Below are 25,034 nucleotides of genomic sequence, written 5' to 3'. Positions count from 1 at the left end.
TTCCCCGTTGGGGGCTCTGAGGTGTACAGCTCTTGGTAGAAGGCCTTGAAGGTTTTGTTAATCCTCTCTGGTTCTGTTTCCAACATGCCTCCAGTACCCCTGATTTGCGCAATTTCTCTGGTGGCTGCCTGCTTTCTCAGCTGGTGTGCCAACAGGCGGCTGGTTTTGTCTCCGTGTTCGCACAGGGTCCCGCGCACCTGGTGGAGTTGATGCACTGCTTTCCTGGTGGAGAGCAGGTCAAAGCTCCTTTGTAGTTATTTTCTCTCCGCCAGGAGCTCTACGGTCGGGGCCTCGGAATATTTACGGTCTACCTCCAGTATGGAGTCGACCAGCTTCTGCCTAGCCACCCTTTCCTCCCTATCACTTTGCGCTTTGAAGGCAATGATTTCCCATCTTAGTACGGCCTTAAGCGCTTTCCAGAACGTGTTCTCTGTGTACTCTGCTATGGCCCGCGCTATCCTTTCGCTGAAGGCCTTGTCAGCTAGTAAGGCACCGTCCAACCTCCATGTGGGGCGCTGGGCCCTTCCCGTCTCTAGCCGCACGTCCATGTAGTGTGGAGCGTGGGTGTTTTCCAGCCCGTGCTCCTCGACGAACCTATTCGCCTCAGCGGGGGCTGTAAAGAAATATTCCTTGTTTTGGTATGTGACCCAGAGTTTCGCTGGGTACAGCATACCAAAACGCACTCCGCTCCTGTGGAGAGCTGCTTTTGCTTTGTTGAACTCAGCCCGTCTCTTAGTTATGTCTGCTCCAAGATCCTCATAGATTTGGACTGCCTGCCCTTCCCAATTGCAGGCTCTATTTTCCTTGGCCCAACGCAGGATTGTCTCCCTATCCCGGTACTGGTGCAGTTTGGCTATGACTGCTCTCGGTTGTTCCCCTGCCTTGGGCTTCGGGCGCAGCGATCGATGTGCTCTGTCCATTTCCGGTGGGATGGGGAAAGTTTTCCTCCCCACTAAGTTGCCCAGCATCGCAGCCACGTATGCTGTGGGGTTTCTACCCTCGGTCCCCTCTGGCAGGCCCACTATCCTTACATTTTGCCTTCTCGAGTGGTTTTCCTGGTCATCTACCCTGCCCTTCAGGCTCCCCTGTGTTGCGCCCAGTCTCGCCACTTCCTTCTCCAGGGTCGTGACCCGGTCGCTCATGTCGGTCGCTGCTTTCTCCAGCTCCTTAATGGTCGCCTTCTAGGCTTCCAGTTTCTCCCCTTGGGCATCCACTTTCACCTCCAATCTGGTCAGAGCTTGTTGCACCCCTGACATGGCCCTGGCCACTGCTGCCTGTACTGCAGCCTCTGCGTCTGCTTTCACCTCTGCCTTGATTGCCTGCAGCTGCTCCCTCAGCACCTCGGTAAAGGCTGCCTTCCAATTCCAGCCCCCCTCTAGCCCCGGGGGAGAGGGCACCTGTCTGTCCAGCTCTTTTTGATGCGGCGATACATCCGTTCCGCTGCTTCGTGCGCTGATTCGCTCGCTTGAACTGGCTTGCCCCTTGTCCCGTCTGCTTCTGGTGCCCCCTCTCCCTTGGCTCCCTTCTGGCGTTTTTTTTATCCCCCTTCCCTTTCATCTTTTCTTCTCCCCTTGTTTTTCTTTCCCCCCCTTTTCCGCACCCTATTTTTTTTGTCTCTTCCTTTTTTTTTAACCCCCCCTCTCTTCCCTTCTTTCCTTTACCACTTTATTTTATTTATTTATTACATTTTTTTTTCTCCCCCCCTCTTTTATGCAACTCCTCTCAGGTGGGCTTACTTTGGATGGGAGAGATTGTAAAAAGAGAGAAAATAGTATATATACCCCTCCCCCCTCTCTCTTTAACAGTTTTCTTTTGTTTTTTTTATATAAAAGTCCTTTTTTTTCCCTTCCTTTCCCCACTCACCCAGGAGAGAGAGAGAGAGAGAGAGAGAGGCTTTTGCCCAGTCTCTTTGGCCTTGCCTCGTGGTGGTCGCTGCCAGTGGGGGGGGGGGGGGGGGGGGGGGTTGGGGGGTTGGGTCGGTCCCCACTGCTCCGTTCGGGCTGCCGCACTTCGCACCCCGCGTCCTCCCGGTGGGGGTGGTTAGGTTGCTGGTCGCTGCCGCCGGCTGTGCCCCGCTTCGGTCCTGGCTGCTACCGCTCCTGGCCTGCGTTGGGGTGGGGCGGGGGGGGTGGGGGGGAGGTGGACCTGCCACCGCCACTGCTGCCGCCGCCGCCGAGCCACTCCTGCTGCTGCCGCCGAGGATCCTCCGCCGGCAGGTTTGTTGGGGGGGGGGGGGGGGGAGAGGGCGTGTCCCCCTCCCTGCTCTTTGCCACTGCGGAGAGAAAGGCCCCGACTTCGTTACCCTGCGGGAGCCCCTCTCCGTGCGACCGCTCCGCTTGCCGACCGGACGTCCAATCTTTACTTAGGAATACTTCACTTTAGTTTCCACTTATTTTCCGTAATAAAGACAGTTGACCATTTCTTTATTTAATAATTGTACTGGTAGAGTTATTTCAGTTACATTTCATAAGTTTGTAAGCAGATGTTTTTTCACCAATATTGTCATGTAGGACAAGAGTGAGGATTTTAGTTTCCTTGGTGTTAAATACCTTTCCACCCAAGTCACCAAGGCTTCTTCAGCAGCACCTATAGGTTACCCTTTGTAGTGATCTCTATGTGTGCATGTACACAAGGGGTTAATATGTAATCAGTAGCACCACATGATCACTAGAGGGCAGGACCAACAGGGGTATAAAAGGCAACCACAATGGGCCTCTCTCTCTCTCTTGGGTGCGCTGTGACCAGGGCAATAGCAGACTAGTTCAGATGGCTAGTGGAGTTACGTATAGTTATCGTAGTTAGATCTTGTTAACCTTATCACTTATATCAAAGTTAAAGGAAAGAACTCATGCAATTATTGTTGTAGTTACTCAATAAACCTTCTGTTACTACTGGACGAGTTTGAATCTTCTTCATCGAAATTCAGAATACCTCATCACTAACCAAGGATTGGGTAGCACATGTTACCTACCACACAGGTAACAAAACATCGGACCAGGTGTGTTGGCTTTAACAGAACTAGTTTCATTAGGTTAGACAATAAGAGAAGAAAATTCAGACTGGATATTCAACTGTGGAAGACTTTGCAGCAAATGGATCCTCGCTGACTAACTATGGGACTCATTGGACCTCGAGGGCAACTGGAAACAACTGGTAATTTAAGTTATTACTGGAAAAGATTTGAACAGATATTCCAAATATTTATCGCAGCTAATGATTTAAGCACGGTCTCTGACGCAACGAAAATAACACTACTACTCTCAATAGGAAGGCATGAAGGTAGAAAAATCTATAATTGCTTTAATTACTTAGAAGGTGAAAACAACACCAAATTTGAAGTAATACTCAAAGAATTTGATGAAAACTGTAAGAGTCAGTCTGGTGAGATGCTGGAAAGATTTAACTCTTGTCATAAATGCCAGAGAAACGGAGGGCCCATTACTGATTTTATTACAAATCTCAAGTTAATACCACAAGGCTGTGATTATGCTGATTTCAGAGACACTATGATAAAGGATCAATTAATTTATGGACTATCTGACAAAAATTTGAAGGAAGAACTTTCACAAGATAAGTATCTAACTCTAGAAACTGCTGTACAAAAATGCCTTGCTTATGAATAAAAACAAAATCAATACTGAGTCTTTACAAACACAGAATCAGTATCTAGAAAACAAAATCAGTAAAAATGGCGCGAACACTCACCATGAGGCAGAGGCAGGATCTCACTCGATGCAACAGCACTTTTTGATTGGCAGCCATCTTGAGCGAGACCGTTCTGGCCAGCACGCACATGCGCACTTCTCAAAAAGAAGGAAAACGACAAAATACACTAGTGAAGCCGTGCATGCGCAATTGCGAAAAGAGCGCACAGTAAAGGAAACTCGCATTGCGCATGCGCAATCGATTCCTACGCATGATGTCACGAGCGTCATGATGTCAGAGGACCCGGACCATGCCCACTTAAAAGGGAAATGTATGAAAATGAACAAAAAGAAATTTAAAGCTGCAAAACCCAATTTTCTTACCTCAAAAGACAGAACAATGCCCAAACTTACACCAGCAGTTGAAAATAACTTTCACAGCACCCTGGATCAAGCAGTCTGCACCACCCAAAGTGAAGAGCACAATGACAAATCCGAAAACCAAGAAGATAATTTGTTCATTGAACATGAAGAGAACGATAACAACTCTGAAACAAAAACAGATGATTTGTCTACTGAACAATGCACACAATACTACTCAGACATGGCTGAGTTATTCGCATATGCTGATCACAGCATCAGCAACATGGTTTGAAAGCTCAACATAACTCTGCTCATGGTAGATGAATCCAATACCATGATGCCATGGCAGATTGTCGATACATTGGATGACAGCAATACCCAAGAAGAAGACAACGCCACACAGAGAGCACAGAATGACTCCGTTGAGAGAGCACAGATCGACTCTACAGTGAGAACACTGAAAGACTCCACAGAGAGTGAAATGAAAGATTCCACAGAGAGAGTGACGCAAGCCTTCACAAAGAGAGTGACGCAAGCCTCCACAGACAGCTCAGTGACAGACTCAAACATGGAAGCAAGCAAACACTCTACAGTGAACGCCATGCATGAACAAGACCATAAAGGTCTATCAAGCTTATTTGAGCTACCAGAAGAAGACTATGACAGTCTACCCAGCTGATTTGAGCCACCAGAAGAAGATTATGAAAGTCTACCCAGCTAATTTAACCAACAAGAAGACACTGAATGTCTACCCACTGTATGTGAGACAAGTGATGAAGAAATCACAATTCCCATACAGGATGTGCAGGATCACATCGAGACTGCACATAAGCATTCAACAATCAGAAGAGGGCTACTCATGAGTCCAGGGAGACATCGTCAAATGAAATCGTGAAGATTTTGACTCCAGAAGAGGAGCACCAAGAGTTCAGAGAGACCACGTCAATTTGACTCCAGAAGAGGAGCACCAAGAAACCAAAGGTGATTCAAATGAAACAGATATAACTCCAGAAGAGGAGCACAAAGAGATTTCAGATGGTTCAAGTGCACCAGAAATGACTCTAGAAGAGGAGTACCAAGGAAGCAAAGAAGAGGAATTAAATCCACCACAAATGACTGATGTCACCAACATCAATGCAACATCAGGTAATTCTCACAATTCTCAAGAAGAAACGCTCAATGTAACAGATACCACAAATGACAGCAACATTAAAAACTACAAGCACAACAACAAAAACTACAAGAACAGCAACAAAAACAACAAGAAGCATAACAAAAACAGAAACAACAAGCACGGCAAGAAAAACAACAAGAACAACAGCGAAAACAATGAAAACGGAAACAACAAGCACGACAAAAACAACAACAAGAACGACAACAACAAGAACGACAGCGAAAACGACCAAGACAGAAACAACAACAATGAAACAATGACCTGTACAACATGGTACAACTCTGCACATGGAGGACAATACCACAAACACAGGAAAAAGTCCAGGTCAGACAACAAAGATGACATACAGAATCAATACCACAAGCACAGGAAAAAGTCCAGGTCAGACAACAAAGATGGCATACAGAATCAATACCACAAACACAAAAAAAAGCATAAATCAGACAACAAAGTGATTCGACCATTCAAATACCTCATTGATGATATATTGCTTACTTAAACCCAGGAACACTGACAACGTTCACAAAGAAATAACAACATCAACATCACCACTTCAACAACAGAAGAAGAAAGCAACTCGGCCAAACAAACTCATAAAGTATGGACTCACAAAACATTTTTTAAAATTAAGATTGGACTCATAAATATTAATTGGCTTTGTATAATCATCAAGATCATCACAACTTGTACATAACATCATTTGTCTCCCTATTTCACGCAAGCGAAAAAACCTAAGAGGCTAAATGTATTAACATTTGACGGACTAACTCATTGATTTTATGTAATGCATTTGCAAACTGCATCCATTATGTTTGTTCAATTTTCTTTACAACATACATAAAATATGTAACACGAAAAAAATGGGGATGTAGTAATCTCTATATGTGCATGTATACTAGGGTTTAATATGTAATCAGTGGCATCGCATGATCACTAGAGGGCCAGACCAACAGGGATATAAAAGGCAACCACATTGGGTCTCTCCCTCTCTCTCTTGGGTGCACTGTGACCAGGGCAATATCAGACTAGTTCAGATTGCTAGTGGAGTTAAGTATCGTTACTGTAGTTAGATCATGTTAACCTCATCACTAGTATTAAAGTTAAAGTAAAAAACTCATGCAATTATTGTTGTAGTTACTCAATAAACCGTTTGCTACTACTGGACGAGTTTGAATCTTCTTCAGCGAGATTCAGAATACCTAATCATTAACAAAGGATTGAGTAGCACATGTTACCTACCACACTGGTAACAAACCACCCTTTATATAAAAATGGCACAAAATGTGAGATGTGCTGAAAATGGACAGTCCGTTAAACTAAACTGCAGCAAGGTGTTTGAAATTGTTCAGTATCTTAATAGGTTTATGCGGTGTGAAGGCAATGTATCCTGTAATTCTTTTTGGAGCGTAAGTGCTGTTTGTTTACTGCCACGGCCCCTTTAAATTTTATTTGCAACTACAGACAGGGGGCTACTTGTATGCGGGAACTTTTAGATGACTAGAAGCAGATGAGAAGGAACATTGCCTCTGGTGTCTGCTGGAAGACAACTTGTGTTGGGGAACCTGGGGTGTTTGGACAGAGAATGGGCTTGATTCCCCATTCTGGAATTGCTCCTGGCCTCTGTTGGCATTAGGAGTGACAGCCAGGAGCAATTTCCTCTCTTTTCCATGCAAATTTATGCATCGAGTGCAGCTCACAGGATTCTTTTGGAATTCCGGTGTCAGGATAATGTGGATATCAGTATAATGTGGATAAATGTGAGGTTATAGTTTGAGTACTATAGATGGGTCAGTTTTTGTGCAGTGTGTGCAGGACGGTTTTCTGACACAGTATGTAGACAGGCCAACAAGGGGCGAGGCCACATTGGATTTGGTACTGGGTAATGAACCCGGCCAGGTGTTAGATTTAGATGTAGGTGAGCATTTTGGTGATAGTGATCACAACTCGGTTATGTTTACTTTAGCAATGGGCAGGGATAGGTATACACCGCAAGGCAAGAATTATAGCTGGGGGAAAGGCAATTATGATGCTATTCGGCAAGATTTAGGATGTATAGGATGGGGAAGGAAACTGCAGGGGATGGGTACAATCGAAATATGGAGTTTTTTCAAGGAACAGCTACTACGTGTCCTTGATAAGTATGTATCTGTCAGGCAGGGAGGAAGTTGTCGTGCAAGGGAACCGTGGTTTACTAAGGAAGTTGAAGCACTTGTCAAGAGGAAGAAGAAGAAGGCTTATGTTAGGATGAGACATGAAGGCTCCGTTAGGGCACTTAAGAGTTACAAGTTAGCCAGGAAGGACCTAAAGGGAGAGTTAAGAAGAGCGAGGAGAGGACACGAAAAGTCGTTGGCGGATAGGATCAAGGAAAACCCTAAGGCTTTCTATAGGTATATCAGGAACAAAAGAATGACTAGAGTAAGATTAGGGCCAATCAAGGATAGTAGTGGAAAGTTGTGTGTGGAATCAGAGGAAATAGGGGAAGCGTTAAATGGATATTTTTCATCAGTGTTTACACTGGAGAAAGACAATGTTGTCGAGGAGAACACTCAGGTTCAGTCGACCAGGCTAGATGGAATTGAGGTTCAAATGGAGGTGGTGTTAGCAATTTTTGAAAATGTCAAAATAGATAAGTCCCCTGGGCCAGATGGGATTTATCCTAGGATTCTCTGGGAAGCCAGGGAGGAGATTGCAGAGCCTTTGTCCTTGATCTTTATGTCATCTTTGTCGACAGGAATAGTGCCGGAAGACTGGAGGATAGCAAATGTTGTCCCCTTGTTCAAGAAGGGGAGTAGAGACAACCCTGGTAATTATAGACCTGTGAGCCTTACTTCGGTTGTGGGTAAAATGTTGGAAAAGGTTATAAGAGATAGGGTTTATAATCATCTTGAAAAGAACAAGTTGATTAGCGATAGTCAACACGGTTTTGTGAAGGGTAGGTCATGCCTCACAAACCTTATTGAGTTTTTTGAGAAGGTGACCAAACAGGTGGATCAGGGTAAAGCTGTTGATGTGGTGTATATGGATAGTAAGGTGTTTGATAAGGTTCCCCACGGTAGGCTATTGCAGAAAATAAGGAAGTATGGAATTGAAGGTGATTTAGCGGTTTGAATCAGTAATTGGCTAGCTGAAAGAAGACAGAGGGTGGTGGTTGATGGCAAATGTTCATCCTGGAGTTCAGTTACTAGTGGTGTACCGCAAGGATTTGGGGTGGTTTTGGGGCCACTGCTGTTTGTCATTTTTATAAATGACCTGGAAGAGGGTGTAGAAGGATGGGTTAGTAAATTTGCAGATGACACGAAGGTCGGTGGAGTTGTGGATAGTGCTGAAGGATGTTATAGGATACAGAGGGACATAGATAAGCTGCAGGGCTGGGCTGAGAGGTGGCAGATGGAGTTTAATGCGGAAAAGTGTGAGGTAGTTCACTTTGGAAGGAGTAACAGGAATGCAGAGTACTGGGCTAATGGCAAGATTCTTGGTAGTGTAGATGAACAGAGAGATCTCGGCATCCAGGTACATAAATCCATGAAAGTTGCCACCCAGGTTAATAGGGCTGTTAAGAAGGCATATGGTGTGCTAGCCTTTATAAGCAGGGGGATTGAGTTTCAGAACCACAAGGTCATGCTGCAGCTGTACATAACTCTGGTGCGGCCGCACCTGGACGCAGTTCTGGTCACCACATTATAGGAAGGATGTGGAAGCTTTGGAAAGGGTTCAGAGGAGATTTACTAGGATGTTGCCTGGTATGGAGGGAAGGTCTTACGAGGAAAGGCTCAGGGAATTGAGGTTGTTTTCGTTAGAGAGGAGAAGGCTGAGAGGTGACTTAATAGAGACATATAAGATAGTCAGAGGGTTAGATAGGGTTGACAGTGAGAGTCTTTTTCTTTGGATGGTGATGACCAACACGAGGGGACATAACTTTAAATTGAGGGGTGATAGATATAGGACAGAAGTCAGAGGCAGTTTCTTTACTCAGAGAGTAGTAGGGGTGTGGAACGCCCTGCCTGCAACAGTAGTAGACTCGCCAACTTTAAGGGCATTTAAGTGGTCACTAGATAGACATATGGATGAAAATGGAATAGTGTAGGTCAGATAGGCTTCAGATGGTTTCACAGGTCGGCGCAACATCGAGGGCCGAAGGGCCCGTACTGCGCTGTAGTGTTCTATGTTCTATGTTATCTGCTTTGGTTGCAAAAATAGGAAGGCAGATTATTATTTGAATAGGTGTAAATTGAGAGAGGTGGATGCTCAGCGAGACCTTGGTGTCCTAGTGCATCAGTCGCTGAAATAAAGCGCATGGACAGCAGGCAGTAAAGAACGCAAATGGTATGTTGGCCTTCATAGTGAGAGGGGTTGAGCATAGGAATAGAGATGTTTTACGACAATTGTACAGGGCATTAATGAAGCCACACCTGGAATATTGTGTGCAGTTCTGTTGTCCTTCTCTGAGGAACGATGTTCTTGCTATGGAGAGAGTTAGACAGGGTAAATTCAGAAAGAATGTTCCCGATGGTGGGGGAGTCCAGAACTAGGGATCATAGTTTGAGGAAAAGGGGAAAACCTTTTAGGACTGAGGTGAGGAGAAATTTCTTCACCCAGAGAGAATCTGTGGAATTCACTACCACGGAAAGTAGTTGAGGCCAAAATGTTGTGAGATTTCAAGAAGGAATTAGATATGGCTCTTGGGGCTAAAGGGATCAACGGATGTGTGGGGAAGGCAGTATCAGGCTATTGAACTTGTTGACCAGCCATAATCATAATGAATGGTGTAGCAGGCTTGAAGGGCCGAATGGCCTACTCCTGCTTCTATTTTCCACGTATATTTCTATGTAAGGGCTGCCATTTTGAATGGCTGGCCCTCTTCTCCCCCACAATGCAAATCCTGTCCTCCTGCAAATCGCTGACAAGTAGGGGCGTTCCCTGCCCCCAACCCCCACCATCATGATTCACCCCTCACAGCATGCACGCATGAGGGTGACCTGAACCCCCACCCACTGACCCTACATCAGATCCCCCCCCCAATCATGCCCCCCCCAACAGAGATGCCCAGCAGAGGCCCCAAGCAAAGATCCCCATTGGGGAATCCACAGCAAAGACCCCCAACAGAGACCCCATCTGAAATCCCCTTCAGAGACCCTGGCCAGAAAGCTGGAGCAGTCCAGACAGTAGGGTGAAAGAACGCTGCATTTTGACTTATCCTTTCCTAACATCTGCCGCCTCAGAAAAAAGTGTTCAAAGCGGCAGTTGTTACAAGTGTCAGAGGCTTTCGCAGAAGGCTAGTTCAGTTCAGGGGGCTTGAAAACTCTAGACAACCATTGAAATATAGATCTTCCATTTAACACAGCAAGACATTGATTATCCACTGATTGACACTTTTATTACTCCAGAGGCATCTTTCCCTTCATGCTTGAAGGGCAGCCTTGGAGGGCAGCACGGTAGCATAGTGGTTAGCACAATTGCTTCACAGCTCCATGGTCCCAGGTTCGATTCCGGCTTGGGTCACTGTCTGTGCGGAGTCTGCACATCCTCCCCGTGTGTGCGTGGGTTTCCTCCGGGTGCTCCGGTTTCCTCCCACAGTCCAAAGATGTGCAGGTTAGGTGGATTGACCATGATAAATTGCCCTTAGTGTCCAAAATTGCCCTTAATGTTGGGTGGGGTTACTGGGTTATGGGGATCGGGTGGAGGTGTTGACCTTGGGTAGGGTGCTCTTTCCAAGAGCCGGTGCAGACTCGATGGGCTGAGTGGCCTCCTTCTGCACTGTAAATTCTATGATAAGAATGCATATCCATTATCCTGCTTTGATGATAACCTCAATGTTTATAAACACTCTTGCTATGATTGACAGCTGCTCACTACATTTTAAGCAGCTAAGTGCTTTGACTCCCTCTTTCTCACAGCAGAAAGCATTTCATGGTGACAAGGCTGAAATTGAACTGGGTCCCTGAGACACAATGTTCTCTTTGCAGCTAAAGCAGAATCTCTACTCTTACAGGTTAAGCAGAGGTAGCTATATCATTGAATGTTCTATGCAGCAGATTGTTTTTTCCCCCCTGCTTAGGACTTTGGAATATTATTCTAGGATACTTAATGTAGGATGTAAGTTTGGATGGTATTTTTGGAGTTCTACTTGATTTAATATACTAGATACAAGCAAAATAGTTCAACCTATCCTGAAGAGATTAAATGATATAGTCCAAACTGAGGCAGATTGTAGCTGGCCTGTGCAAGGAAGTAGTGTGACGGACAAGATGCCATTTCAAAATCACAAAATCAAAGAATTTCTCCAGCTCAGCACCTCCGTTTACTCACTCTACACCCTTTACCCACTCACCTTCTCTCTGTTGCTTTTCTGAGAATCTTTGGGACATTTAAACTCTTGATTACCAGACACATAGTGTCATAAAAAGGGTGCATAGCTCCTGCCAACATTCTCTGAACGTTTTCTTCCAAAGTATCCTGCGCTGATCGAGTTCAGCAGGATCCTCCATTAGACGAATTGGAGGAAGCAAAGCGGTTATTTTCTTTTGATCTAGGTTGGAAATAAGGGTTTCGATCCTGAACAGAATATTAGGGTCAATGTGATGCATATAATTTGATGAATTACAGTGGACAATTCTAATCCTACCTGCCTGATGGAAATAAGAAGTGTGGGAAACTGAAATGAACAATTACTTACTTGTTCAAAATTTAACTCTTTCCAACCATTTCAGATTTAATCCTGCTGGACTTGGCAGGCAGATGGAGAGCCCACCTGAAGTAGGTGGAAGCCTCAAGAAGTTGCGCAAATCATGTCCTGTTAAGTTAATTGCACCTCGATTGCATTTTAAATGATGTCAGAGTGGTCTACAGACACCTTACAGATAAAAGAGTTCCTCCCTGGTAAGTATAAGATTTTTCTTGTGGGACAGAAGCAGGAAAACTTGTTTGGGCCCCACAAAGAACGTCCTGGGCCCTGGACTCCTTCCTCCTTTCCAATAAGACTCTCCTAAAGCTCTCTCTCTACCACTTACCAGCAAGCCGATAGGTGTCTCAGGATAACCTGATCCAGTAAGTAGTTTCTCTGCTCCATATTTCCCGACCTCCTATTTAAGTTATAGACAGGAATGAACATTTAAATGAAAGATGGAAGTTAAAATCCCCATTCAGGAAAATTAAGCCACTGAATGCATTTTGCACCCACCTCATACACTGCCCAAACTTGCTTGGGGTAAAAAGAAACTCACACTCCATTTTCACTGATCTTCTCTTACAGATTTAAAATATGTGAAAGATGTAAACTAAATACTCCTGTATTCAAGCGGGCAGTAAAATGGCAAATTAAATTCAATTTGAGAAGAGTGAGGTGATGCATTTGTTGAGGTCAAACAAGGCAAGGGAATACACAATAAGTGATAGGATGCTGAGAAGGGAAGAGGAATAGAGGAGTACATGTCTACAGATTCCTGAACGTAGCAGGGCAAGTAGAATAAGAAGGCAGACTTAAAGGAGAGTTGATTTCCGTTATTAGCTGCGGCACAGGAAGAGGTCATGCTGAAACTGACTAAAGGTAGGCCACAGCTAAGTTACAGGAATGATATGATTATACTAAAGAGGGACTGGAGGATATTTATGTGGATAAAAGCAAATTACTGTAGATGCTGGAATTTGAAACAAAAAACGAAAATGTTGGATAATCGCAGCATTTCTGACAGCATCTGTGGAGAGAGAACGGAGCTAACGTTTCGAGTCTTTGGATGAGTCTTTGTCAGATTTATGTGGATATTTCCAGGAATGGAGAGTTATGGCTATGAGGAAAGATTGGATTGGCTGGCATTGTTTCCATTGGAGCAGAGAAGAATGGGATGTAATTGGGATGTAGAAAACTATGAATGGTCTAGATAGAGTTATTTCGCTTCGCGGAGAGATTGATAATGAAAGGACATAGATATAAAGCACTTGGTAGAAAGATTAGAGGGAAGTTGAAGGGAAATATTTTTACCCAGAGGGTGGATGGGAGTCTAGAACTTACTGTCTGAAAGGGTGGTAGAGGGAGAAAACATCACAGCATTTGAAAAATTCTTGGATATGCACTTTCAGTGCAGTAACCTGCTGTAACCAAGAGTTAGAAAGTGGGATTAGCTTGGATAGCTGTTTCTTTTTGCTAAACATGGTAGACCAAATGGACTCCTCCTGTACTGTAAATTTTCTATGTCTTCTACGTTAAGCCCTCCCTTTGGATTCTGTATGAAGTTATCAAGTGTCAGACCGTCTGGTAAGCAGCAGGTACTAAGTACAGCCCACACCAGCTGAGGAATACTGGTAGGTACTTTAACAGGGCAACAAACACATGCAAATTAGATCCACTTTGCAATTTAAGCAGAATGAAGGTACATTCATTTGTAAATGAGTTTTTTCTATGTTTGATGTAAAAATAATACAAAGCATTTTATTTGAGCCCTTCAGAGAGATGTACGGGGGTTTGTCAATGCGTCTTGTTGCAGAATGCTCTTTTATGGAGTGCAGCGCGAGTTTAAAAAAATATACTTTTACATTTTATTCAAGACTGCACTTTATTGTAATTTAATCAAGATTCCCAGTTTCTAATTTTGAACAAAGAAGATTGGAACATTTTTATATCTCAGAATCCCAAATGAAAATTGCCGGGTTTTTAGTTTTAATTCAGGATGTACCACTTCAGGCCCTGAATTGAACTAATCTCGATGCCATTGTTTTGGTGGGTTTGATTGAAACTGATGGTTTGAATGGAAAAATCCATGCTTTCATCTTTAGTTGTTCACCTCAGGTGATATGGCAATTCTGTCAGTTGGCACTCATCCAGTGGGGAGTTATTAACATTTGATGTTATTTCCAGCTGGGACCTGTGATCTAGAAATTAGTCCAGTATACAGCACTATGAATAATCCCATTCTTTGATGGAGTCCCATTCTCCTTAGCTCTATAAATGAGCAAAGGCAATTTATTCAAAGAATTTTGCTCAGTAAATGTACAGATTATGGTACAGTTGCCATTTTGTATGAAATACAGGGTGGGATCCTCTGGTTCCCCAGCCACATGTTTCTTGGTGGCGCCATTTGCTGGTGGCAGGATTCTATCTTCCCCCGGATTATTAATGGGATTTCCCATTTTAACCACCCCACGCTGTTGGGAAACACGCTGGTGGGGATGCCTAGCCGGCAGGAAAAGTGAAGCACAATGACTGGAGAATTAGGGCCTATGACTTTGGAATTATTGTCCTTTATAAAGAAAACCTGGTTAATCCTTGAGCTGTAAATGGAGGGATATCGTCCCTAAAATTCTGCAGTGTTCTCCTTGTTCCCAGTTGGAAGAGAAATTGGTGGAAGTTCCATAGGATGTTACGTCACAAGGAGGCCATTGAGTCTGTCGTATCTGTGCCAGTTCTCTGCAAGGGCAACTCTACGGGTTCTACTCCTCCAACTTTTTCACATGAGCCTGCAATGCTTTTCTTTTAAAATGATTACCTAGTACATTTTTGAAAGCCATAATTGAATCTTCTTCTTCCACGTCCCCGGGCAGTATATTCCATATCTTAATCGATCACTGTATAAAAAAGATTTTCATCATGTTGTCCCTGGTTCTTGTGATGATTCCTCTGTTGTTTTCTAGCACTAACTAAATAGATTCTGCCCTTGACCCATCTATGACATCCTCTCTCTTGCCAGCACTGCGATAAGGGAACGAGCGGTAGGAAGGAAGGAGGGGTGAACTGAAGGGGTAGACCACCCCGTGATCATCAAAAGGCAGCCCCCGAAGAGTGAGCCCTCTTCCCATCCTTTAACAACTTGACGTCAAAACTTGGGCTTCCCACTCGTACATTGCTGCCCACGCCAAATGCTTTTTGCCATGGGCAGCGTATTATAAGGGTCAATTGGCTTGATAACAATTTACCCTTAATTGTTAATTTAAGTATGGCACGTGGGCTGCCAGTTTTGGTGCTTGAGCCCATGCTCCCCTGTTTTATGTGGGTGAGTTTGGAGGTGGGGAGGTGATGGGGTGGCCTCCAACCCATATTGTGTGCCCCTCCTGTGGGAATCATGCCCGCTGGGGGAACATAAAAATTAAACCAATGGCATGTTGGAAATTGTCTTGCAACACCAGGTTAAAGTCCAACAGGTTTATTTGGAATCACTAGCTGACTAGCTGGAGTTCTGTGAGGAGGTAACTAAAATAGTTGATGAGGGTAATGCTGGTGATTGGCCATGATAAATTGCCCTTAGTGTCCAAATTTGCCCTTAGTGTTGGATTGGATTGGATTGGATTGGATTGGATTTGTTTATTGTCACGTGTACCGAGGTACAGTGAAAAGTATTTTTCTGCAAGCAGCTCAACAGATCATTCAGTACATGGAAGAAAAGGGAATTAAACAATTCAAGAAAATACATGAGAATACATAATAGGGCAACACAAGATATACCATGTAACTACATAAGCATTGGCATCGGTTGAATCATACAGGATGTAGTGTTAATGAGGTCAGTCAATAAGAGGGTCATTTAGGAGTCTGGTGACAGTGGGGAAGAAGCTGTTTTTGAATCTGTTCATGCGTGTTCTCAGACTTCTGAATCTCCTGCCCGATGGAAGAAGTTGGAAAAGTGAGTAAGCCGGGTGGGAGGGATCCTTGATTATGCTGCCCGCTTTCCCCCGACAGCGGGAGGTGTAGATGGAATCAATGGATGGGAGGCAGGTTCGTGTGATGGACTGGGCGGTATTCACGACTCTCTGAAGTTCCTTGCGGTCCTGGGCCGAGCAGTTGCCATACCAGGCTGTGATGCAGCCCGATAGGATGCTTTCTATAGTGCATCTGTAAAAGTTGGGTGGGGTTACTGGGTTATGGGGATAAGGTGGAGGTGTTGACCTTGGGTAGGGTGCTCTTTCCAAGAGCCGGTGCAGACTCGATGGGCTGAATGTCCTCCTTCTGCACTGTAAATTCTATGATTCTATGATTACTTGGGAGAAATATTTTTTACTCTTTTGTTTATGCCGAGTTGAACTTAACTTTGATGATGAATGCTCAAAGTCGTTCAGTGATAACAAATAATTTATTGAGTAACTAATCAATTTACTTGTGAGTTCTTTTCTTCAATACTTTTACTAGTAGTCGAATTAAACAAGATAGATTTAGATTAACAATGAATAGTATACTTTACACTCTGAGCTTGCTATACCTCTGTCCTCTAGCTACAACACATCCAAAGAGAGCGGGGAAGCAGATTGAGGTTGTTTATATACTCCTTGTTGGTGTTGCCCTCTAGTGATCATCTGACTGTACTGACTACACATTAACCCTTCATGTATTGACATATACAGGGATCACTACAATGTGTTGTACATGGACTTTCAGAACTCATTTTCTATAGCACCACACAACAAACATGTGAGAAAAGTTATAGTTTGTGGAAAAAAAGGATAGGAGCATCGTGGATACAAAATTGGCTGAATAATAGTAAGCAGAGAGTAATGGTTAATGGACATTTTTTGGGCTGGAGGGAGGTTTGTAGTGGTGTTTCCAGCCTCGTTGCGCTCTCACTCAAGCATCATGAGGCTGGTGAATAGTGGGAGAGGCCAAAAATAAGATCTGCGCTGGCACAAAACAGCTTGCGATGCAACCGGCCTCTGCTGCGCGGTTGAAGGCTATTGCTAATAGGGAAATGGCAATTGTGGTTAAGTGAGCACTTCATAGATGCCAAGTGGATTCCGTGGGTGGGCAGGCCATGTGGCATGTAGGAGTCATTGCCTAGCATCCCAATCACATCTTGATGCCTGGACACTGTTCTTGAACACTGCGGGAGGCAACACCACACATGCAACATCCGAACACCCAGGGGATGGGACACAGCACCGGGGGATATGTCCACAGCTGGAGGGTGAGTGCCACGGGAGAGTGCCTGGAAAGATGGGAATAGGGTCCAGGGGGGTCAGCCCGCATTGCAGAAGAAAGTGACAGAGACATCATAATGGTTGTGGAAAAAGGAGTTTAATGTGCTGTAAAATGGAATGTGCCCATGGTTCCTAAAGAACGACTTTATGCTTCTAGAAACTTGTTTACTTTTCACGCTATAACCCTCTCTAAACACAATAGAAGCACAGTAGAAGCACAATTGGAAAGAGCAAACCCCCGCACATACAAACATTTTTGTCTAGCATGAATCTAACTATAGGTTTACCCTTCTTTACACAGAAACACTAAGTTAAATCCACTTAAAACTATACTTTATTTCTAATATTTAATAATGCAAATATAAATCCCTTAAAACTACCTTTGTTTTCCTGAGGTTGACAAAGTCAGAAAGATAAAACAATTTGCAATATCTATTTTCTTCTCTAACATTCAGGGTAAGTCTGAGATACATGTAAATTAGCAGGCAAACTGTGATCAAACAGACCACACTGCACAATAAATGCCAAATGTGATCAGAACAAATTCCACAGATTTCGCAGCAGCCACCCAGAAATCTCACTGAAACCTTGGGCTGGATTCTCTGCCAGTGGGATGTTCCATTTTGCCGGCAGTGCGGGGTTTCCCGACGGCGTGGGGCAGCCCCACAATGGGAAACCGCATTGACCGGCCGGCGTTATGGAGCATCCGACCAGTGGGTGGAACAGAAATAATGTGCGGCAAAGCCGAGAATCCAGCCCCTTGTCTTTTTCACAAGGGTTTCCAATCTTCAGCTTCAATGATCTAAGTTGGAATTCTCTGAAAAGGTCACTTCAACACAAATGGCTTCAATGATGGCCCACATTGCAGGGTTTCAGTTTTGTCTCCTGATATTTGGTTCCTCTGGATTCCCGGGCTCTGTACTCCAGCACCAACTCATAAGCACAATTTCAGCTCTTCAGCTACACTGAGCAGAACACTACTACTTCAAAGGAGCACCTTTGCCTCAAACAGCTTGCAGCAGGGAGTCACCAGACTTTGACAGCATCAACAATGGTCCACCTTGCAGGGGTTCAATATCGCCTGCCAAGAACCTGATCCCCTGGATTCTTGATTACATTTAAGGTCAAATTGCAAGCCCAACTTCAGATCTTTGGCTGTGCTATGCAGAACGCATCTGTACCAAAAGGGTTACCTATGCCCAACGGCCCACAGCACAGGGTCACCAAGATTCAGCTCTCTTCTTCACTTAAAGTCCGCTTCTCGCAGCCTTTTTCCGGTTTTGAGTCTTTTTCACTTATCATCTCTTTTTCCTTAACTTTACTGGGACCTGTTTCTGTCCCCTAGCTCTGTCCTCGACCTGGGACTTCCTTTTGGAACGTCTTCATTCTCCCTCTATTTTTAGGGACCTCTTCACGTCCCTACCTTGGACAATAATCTTCCATAGCACTCTGCATCTGGTCACCTGGCCTGGGTTTCGCACGCTTTTTTCCTGTGCAGAAATGTGCTGAACCCCAAAGAACTTAGAAATGTAGAACTGCGCATGCAGCCTGGTCCCAGCTTGCTGATGTGCAGAAAGCCCAAGGCCTGTTGGGAGCTGAAGTTCCTGACCACCAAGATCAACACCAATGTAAGTTTGAGTTTCGTAACACCTTAGAGTCCAAAAGCCTATCGATCTCATCTTGAAAACGCTTGCTACTAAGCATCCACAGCTCCTTGGTGTAGAGAATTCCAAAGATTCACAACCCTCTGAGTGAAGGGGTTTCCCCTCATCTCAGTCCTAAATGATCCACTCCTTATGCTGAGTCTGTGATCCTTGGTTCTTGACTCCCCAGCCAGGGAAAACAGAATCTTTGCATTTGTCCAGCCAGTTACACCCTCAAAACCTCTCATGGATTTGGCAAACATGACTTCCCCTTCATGACTCCATTCACAAAAGACTCTCATCTGATGATTTTGTCATTGCCCTGTTATCATGTCCTTAATAATAGATTCCAGCATTTTCCTAACGACTAACATTAGGCTAACTGACCTGTAAATCCTCGTTTTACTGTCTCTCCTTTCTTCAATAGCAGTGTTACATTGCTACTTTCCAATCCACTGGGATCATTCTACACTCTAGAGAATTTTGGGAGGTCAAATCCAATGCAGCTATTATCTCTGTAGCCACCACTTTTTAACCCCTAGAATGTAGGCCATAGGGCTTCGGGGATTTGTTGGCCTTTAGTCGCATCAGTGTTTCCAGGACACTTTGTATTTACAAATATCTAATTACCCCACTCTCATTAGACTGTTGATTCTCCACAACATTTCTGGCATTTTTTCATGTGTCTTGCACTGTGTAAAAAGACACAGAACATTTGTTTAAGAGCTTTGCCACTTCCTTATTCCCCAATTTCTAAGGGATTCATGTTTACTTTTGCTACTTTCTTCACATGGACATGATTTACATCTGATTCCTTCACCACAACAAAATCCGGTTGGTACACCAACTCTCATCCCCAAATAAATATCTAAAATTTGTTCTCAGCCACTAAAAGCAGAGCATCCCACCGATCGCTAGGGCCTGGATTTTACAGTCCCTCACACCGACGGGATTCTCCAGTCTTGCTGAAGTCAATGGACATTTGAAAAGCTCTCCTCGTTTTCCGACCCAGTCCCTGGGCCGTGATGGGGCCACAACATTCTGTCCTGAAACTTGGGATGGAAAGTGGGTCGACATTAAAGTGGGTGGAGACTATCACAGTGGATCACTATCCCATTTTCTTTTGACACTCACCCGATTAATGGGACAAAGTTGGGCAGAGTCCAGTAGAAAATTTAGGCTTTTTTCTTTTATAGCTGCACTGCTTCTCGTTGTTGTGTTTGAGGGCATTGTTGTTGAACCTGTTGCTGTGATGGCCTCTTTTATGATAAGGGTTGAACAGATCCCCTTGTCTTTGAGAACCTTCTATTGCCAAGATGTCTGAATGTTATATATTTCAATTTTTTTCAGCCTCATTTAACAAGCTTTTTGTATCTGAGGCCACTTTCTGTAGAAAGAGGCAGCTTTTGCGCCAAGGGTTTCAAGGAGAAGTGCAGTTAATCATGTCTCCACAGGAGTCCTTTCTTTGTTCGCTGATAGCTATTTAGTATCCGTTTATAGGGACTTCCTCATAGACCCCGCTTAAATTACAAGAGCTACTTGTATTGGAAATAGTTCTAATAAAAACCCAGTTTCCTTGTTGTGAAACTTGCCATATTATTGTTGGGGGACAGACCTATGCTGGCTGATGATGGGGAAAACTAAACATTGCTCGGTGGTATGAGCAGTTATATCATTTGTGACCAGAACCTAGACAGTGATCCGACATAAGCACTGTAAAAGCATCTAGCAAAATCCCCATCAAAGGGACGTTTTGGTGCACACTTGGGAACTGGTACAGTTTTTATTGATTCACACTTTCTGTCGGAGAAATCCTGTAAAGTACATGGGATACAAAAAGAATCAGTGACGTAGATTCTTTAGGTTAATTATAAACTGGATCCAGTTACAAGTGGGGTTACAGAGAAACTTAGTACACCCATAATGTAGCAACAGGTAAAATGATACTCTTGCAACTCCGACAGGGCTTAAACGTACCAGATTTTCTTCAGTTGGCAGTCATTACCCCCCTAATATGTTATTACTCCTCTGTCCTCTAGTTTCCAATGGTTTCACTTGGCAAGCTGCAAATGAACTGACATGCAAGTGTAGAGGGTAGAACTTCGATCTGACCAAACGCCACATACATTGATAAGATATGCTTGTTCGTTTACTTTAAGTAGCAGGCAGGAAATTAAGATGACTCTGTTGGCATTGAGACAGATTGGCATTTCCACCTACTTTGAGGTCATGGCATGGATGTCATTGTAAATTATCGGGCTGATCCACTTACATACACAAAGGCATGCTTGCTGTGTAAATGCAGGCTGTGGTACTTCAGACACACTGGAGGAATATTGTTGAGGGGTGGACATTAAACCCCAAATTAGGCCAATGCCTAACTGGCAAGGATTGAGGCTGAGGCGAGCTGAAAAATACATTGCGGAAGCTGAGAATATTTGGAGCTATGCAATGTGTGTTTTACAGAATGTGCCCAGAATTGACATGCTTTACAATTTTGCGATCAAGAAAGAACTGATGTTAGATATCCAAGAGGATGTTTAAAAGCCTGATGATCGCAGTGTTGTCGTAGACCTCTGAAGAACAGGAAGCAGGTACAGTGGCAACAGTGTCTGGACACTTGAGAGACAGTCAGTTGACACACCCTCACAGATGAATGCAGCATTACTATTTGGAATTCTCAGCTCCTTAAAGATCTTCCTTACACCTCATGACCCGATGTAATATCCTTGGTTCGCACAATCAATGTAATTTCCAAATCCTGAGTTGTCATGCTAGCTGTTCCCCATGAACACACAAGCAAACCAAAGACAAAGAAATCCCCCAAAATGCACATAATCTAGTGTTTTATTACAACTATTTGCAAAAACTTTATTTAGTTCTGTAACTAGAGTGGATAGGCATGCACTCTTTCCCAGTGTGGAGGGGTCAGTCACCAGGGGGCACAGGTTTAAGGTCCATGGGGCAAAGTTTAGAGGATATGTGCAAAGCAGGTTTTTTACGCAGAGGGTGGTGAGTGCCTGGTACGGGTTGCCAGGGTAGCTTGTGGAAGCAGATACATTAACAGCGTTCAAAAGGCATCTTGACAAACACATGGATAGGATGGGTATAGAGGGATATGGCACAAGGAAATGCTAAGGGTTTTGGCAAAGGTTGGTATCATGGCCAGTACAGGCTTGGAGGGCCGAAGGGCCTGTTCCTGTGCTGTATTGTTCTTTGTTCTTAAAGGAAACACCCTTTCTAATCACTCTAATTATTCCGTGCCCTGTCCTAACATTTATAGAGGCCTCTTTAGGGCCCTGAACCTGAGATGTAGGTCACTTTTATATAAAAGTATGAGTATTTTGGAATGGGAATTGTCCTCGTTTTCAGACCCTAGGACCTTGGAAATGGATACGTTAGGTCAATTCCTGAACTCTTTGGCAGATTAGTCCTCCAGCAGAAAAGGCACTTGCAGAGAGTTGATGTAGGTGTTCCTTTCTGCTGCTACTGTGAGGGGGCACAACCTCTGATGGTCACACACCAGTTTCTCTGCAAGAGGAGAAGACACTTCGTGGAATTGGAAGGATCTTTTGGCCCTGGAAGAAAATTAACCAAATGCCTTGTACTCCTTCGAAATGTTGCCCTGTATACTTTGTAATCCAGTTGAAAAAATTATCTCTCCAGATGTCCCCCAACACCGACAATGCTTGAGTTGATTGATGTTTTGCAACATCTGATGAGGTGAGTGAAAGTTTGCAGATGTTTCTGCAGGCATTATTTACTCCAGAATGCTATGCAATGAGTTGAACCCCTCTTGGCTTTTGCTGTTGGCAAGACAAAACACTGATATCCCAGTTATCTGTTCCATACCTTGGAAAAGGCCACACAGAACCTACATTTTTTTTAAATTTAGAGTACCCAGTTATTTGTTTCCCAATTAAGAGGTAATTTAGTGTGGTCAATCCACCTAACCTGCACATCTTTGGATTGTGGGGGAGAAACCCACGCAGACACAGGAGGAATATGCAAACTCCGACAGTGACAGTGGGGCCGGGATCGCACCTGGGACCTCAGCGTGTAGGCAGCAGTGCTAACCACTGCGCCACCGTGCTGCCCTTACCTACATACATACGTAATGCTCTGAAAAACTAGGAGACCTCCTGAGATGATCATTCTACTACTATCCAGACAGGAGTTGGCAAGTGTTTCATCTTTGTTCAGTGACATCAGATTCCAACCTTTGCATTCTCCAGCATCCCTCGCTGTGTTTTACTCTGCGTCAGTTTCTCAGTTAACTTATTTGTATTCCCTCAAGGGAATGTCTCTGGGCATGCAAAGGAGATGAGGTGGCTAAATGATCGTCAATTCTGCTAGTGGCAAAGGGCAAGGCCTTGTTTCTCATCAACATTCTCTGTTGTCTTCTGGTCTGTAACCAATGATAGGAATGCAGTTAACTTTGGTGTGTTTGAGCAACATTCTGCGCTTGATCTACCGGCCACGTTGTGCCCAAACGGGAGCCGACATGGCTGGCGGATGCTGGGCGAAGCCTGCCTTGGGCTTCCCGGCAGTCAGTACACTTCACGAGATCTACCCGGACCTCTCGAGGCGATGTGATCACGATCCTGCCCACAAAGGGTGTGACCAAGCCGCACGCGCCTAAGTAGGTTTTATTTATTTATTTCAAAAGTTTGGCTCGAGGGATGACTTTCAATAGATCGCAGAGAAATAGATGCTCTGCTACGTACAAAACCCTGAGCCAGAATCAGATCATCTATGAATATTTTAGCACCAGGTTTCCCATGAACATGTTGCGCATTTAGAGGAGAGAGGCGGAGCCCATCCGGCCGCGCTCCAGCCCTGAATCGAGTGGCACTCCGCACAAACCGGAGTCGGCTATCCCAGGCTAACCAGTGATCCGTGGCACTAGGGTATCGTTATGTTTAGGCGGGATTCTGACTTAGAGGCGTGCAGTCATAATCCCACAGGTGGTAGCTTCGCACCATTGGCTCCTCAGCCAAGCACATACACCAAATGTCTGAACATGCAGTTCCTCTCGTACTGAGCAGGATTACTATTGCAACAACACTTTGTAATCATCAGTAGGGTAAAACTAACCTGTCTCACGCCGGTCTAAACCCAGCTCACGTTCCCTATTAGTGGGTGAACAATCCAACGCTTGGTGAATTCTGCTTCACAATGATAGGAAGAGCCGACATTGAAGGATCAAAAAAAGACGTCGCTATGAACACTTGGCCGCCACAAGCCAGTTAACCCTGTGGTAACTTTTCTGACACCTCCTGCTTAAAACCCAAAAGGTCAGAAGGATTGTGAGGCCCCACTTTCATGGGCTGTTTTTGTACTGAAAATCAAGATCAAGCGAGCTTTTGTAGGAGGTTTCTGTTCTCCCTGAGCTCGCCTCAGATAAATAGGTTTTAAAACCTACTAAAGCATACTCACCCATGATCTACCGGCCTCCTGGCATTCAACTGCCTCTCCAGGGAGTTCCCAGCTGGGTGATGTTCAGTACCCGGGGTGGGGGAGGGGGGGGGGTGGAGGTGGGGGGTCTTGCAGGTGCTCGGAGGCCATTGGGTCATCATCGACAGTGCCTCTGGAACATGGGACCTTGGTATTGCCACCCTGGCACCTTGGTACTGCCACCCTGGCCCATGAAAGGAGGGTGGGGGGGGGGGGGGGTTTGAAAGGTTAAGGCGGTGGATTTCTTATAAGGAATGCAAAGCTTGTAAAGCATTTGAGGAGGACATAAAAATGATAAAAATGAAATGGCGTATGTTGTTATGAACCAGTTGAAGGCCCAGGGGCTTGCACAACTCGTGATGGCCCAGAGACTCAAACATCTCCAGCTCCAAGTGCATCTCAAAATTGAAACGAATTGTTTTCATTGCTTCCTCAGTATGTGATGTTAAATGCTAGTTGTGGGCATGTCCTCTTCCAGAAGCATGGTATTCTCTGTTATTGTGTGCTTTATTCTCCTGAAGTTAAAATGCATGTGTTAACTGGTGTAGGAAACTCCAGATCTGGCAGTCACAAGTAGTCAGGGTTCAAGGACTACATTTGGGATATTTGTCAAACTTCAATCTGGCACTAAATGGGACACTTAGCATAAATACTGCCAAGTCACTTTAGTTTTGGGGACTTTATGACATCATGCCACACCCTAAACTACAATACTTGACAACTATTCTAGAGAATACTTGTGTTGCTTTTTATTTCAGTTACCTTTCCTCATATTTATCTGAAAACACTCTTGCCATTGCTGCCTGAGTGAACTTATTAAACATCTTCTGAAACTGTAACAGATCCAGAATATTCCACTAC

The 25,034-nt window shown here is 44.4% G+C and overlaps 1 long non-coding RNA gene across 1 annotated transcript; it reads right to left on the bottom strand.

Annotated features, from left to right (window-relative positions):
• Positions 1 to 14,956: 14,956 nt before the first annotated feature.
• LOC119966811 lies at positions 14,957 to 24,037 on the bottom strand. Its single transcript, XR_005460842.1, has 3 exons — positions 23,682 to 24,037; positions 22,325 to 22,326; positions 14,957 to 14,968 (listed from the first exon to the last, which is right to left on the bottom strand). It is a non-coding gene; the product is annotated as an uncharacterized LOC119966811 (long non-coding RNA).
• Between the last annotated feature and the right edge of the window lie 997 nt (positions 24,038 to 25,034).

This window comes from Scyliorhinus canicula, chromosome 6, assembly GCF_902713615.1.
Source record: "Scyliorhinus canicula chromosome 6, sScyCan1.1, whole genome shotgun sequence".
Lineage (NCBI taxonomy): Eukaryota > Metazoa > Chordata > Chondrichthyes > Carcharhiniformes > Scyliorhinidae > Scyliorhinus > Scyliorhinus canicula.
Note: the sequence above shows the minus strand (reverse complement) of the source record. Positions and strands in the feature narration are given on the sequence as shown.